This window comes from Babylonia areolata, chromosome 19 (genome assembly GCF_041734735.1).
Source record: "Babylonia areolata isolate BAREFJ2019XMU chromosome 19, ASM4173473v1, whole genome shotgun sequence".
NCBI classification, from domain to species: domain Eukaryota; kingdom Metazoa; phylum Mollusca; class Gastropoda; order Neogastropoda; family Buccinidae; genus Babylonia; species Babylonia areolata.
In genome coordinates this window covers 30,000,174-30,001,748 of record NC_134894.1, presented here as the reverse complement: position 1 = coordinate 30,001,748, position 1,575 = coordinate 30,000,174, and positions in this window count along the sequence as shown.

Sequence of the window (1,575 nt, the reverse complement as noted above, 5' to 3'; positions counted from 1 at the left end):
AGAAGTCTTCTTCAGACACCTAGTAACATCCCTTGGAACACCAGAAGAACAGTCAGGACAGAAGTCTTCTTCAGACACCCAGCACCACCCATTGGAACACCAGAAGAACAGTCAGGACAGAAGTCTTCTTCAGACACCCAGTACCATCCCTTGGAATACCAGAAGAACAGTCAGGACAGTTGTCTTCTTCGGACTCCCAGTGCCACCCTTGGAACACCAGAAGAACAGTCAGGATATCGGTCTTCTTCAGACACCCAGTACCATTCCTTGGAACACCAGAAGAACAGTCAGGACAGAAGTCTTCTTCAGACACCCAGTACCATCCCTTGGAACACCAGAAGAACAGTCAGGATATCGGTCTTCTTCAGACACCCAGTACCATTCCTTGGAACACCAGAAGAACAGTCAGGACAGAAGTCTTCTTCAGACACCCAGTACCATCCCTTGGAACACCAGAAGAACAGTCAGGACATCAGTCTTCTTCAGACATCCAGTACCACCCATTGGAACACCAGAAGAACAGTCAGGACAGTTGTCTTCTTCGGACTCCCAGTGCCACCCTTGGAACACCAGAAGAACAGTCAGGATAGAAGTCTTCTTCAGACACCCAGTACCATCCCTTGGAACATCAGAACAGCCAGGACAAACGTCTTCTTCAGACACCCAGTACCATCCCTTAGAACGCCAGTAGAACAGTCAGGACATCAGTCTTCTTCAGACACCCAGTGCCACCCCTTGGAATGTCAGATGAACTTCTCATCCGGGCAGGCACCCAGGACTCCAATGCCTCGAGCATCGAAACTCTCTCCAAACCAAGACCCAAGCACTGAACAACACGATCTTAAGGGTAACAGCCAACAGGCCCAAAAACTCAACTCACCATATCCTCTTTGTTGCACAATCCTGGACACGTTCGTGTGGAAACCTTAGAATGCCCAATCGTCGGTGTTTCCGCTTAGCTGTGCTGATATGATCCAGAGGATAGCAGAGCAATATGTCTGGCACCAAGACAGCTGTGGGAGATACCGGAGGGCTATCAGTGCTGGCATTCGTCCGCCGTTAGGGTTAACACTCCGGATTTTCTGTCTGGGTTTTACCTCCCCACCCCTCGACCACCCTCCCCACTGCGCCCCCTCCCCCGCACACACACGCACACACACACACACACACACACACACACACACACACACACACACACACACACATCCTCTCAAGCCGTCTTTTTGCCTGCCGAATATGACCGGCAGAGCAGTAGGATGTATTTTCTCCATTGGCCAGGCCAGAACTGCTGCTTGTTCCTGCTGTCCAGTACATCTGGCCCACAAGGATTCTGAGTCAGTGTTCACCTACTGTTAGTCAGACTGTTACTCGCAGTCACATATCTGGAACCCAGACTAGCTTCTGGAACTCGGATTTGTGAGCTGGTCGTCTGGATGAGTGTATCACACGCAAAATAGGGTTCAAGTACTGGTGTGTATGAACCGTCTATCAAATCGGGAGATTGAGGAAAGCAAAGGCATGCAAACAAACAAAAAATGCAAAATCATAACAAGGGCACCAACAATAGACCAACAT